Here is a 245-nt window from a genome sequence, read left to right as displayed (position 1 = left end):
TGCGACCATATGCTAGATAGATTGAAGCTTGGGCTGGTCTACATCCTCGAGAGTGTGATGAGGTGTCATCACAAGAAGACTGTTATCGACATTTTTCATTTGCAAGTTGTTGATGACATCGATGCGTTCAACAACTATCCATGGGGTCGGAGATGCTACGAAGACACTGTACATGTCTTCACCAGAGCACACTCGAGGCCCAGGGGGTCGATGCGTAAATACGATACATATGGATTGTCCTTAGC

Source organism: Olea europaea, unplaced genomic scaffold, assembly GCF_002742605.1.
Source record: "Olea europaea var. sylvestris unplaced genomic scaffold, O_europaea_v1 scaffold2058, whole genome shotgun sequence".
NCBI lineage: Eukaryota > Viridiplantae > Streptophyta > Magnoliopsida > Lamiales > Oleaceae > Olea > Olea europaea.
This window is presented reverse-complemented; position numbering follows the sequence as displayed.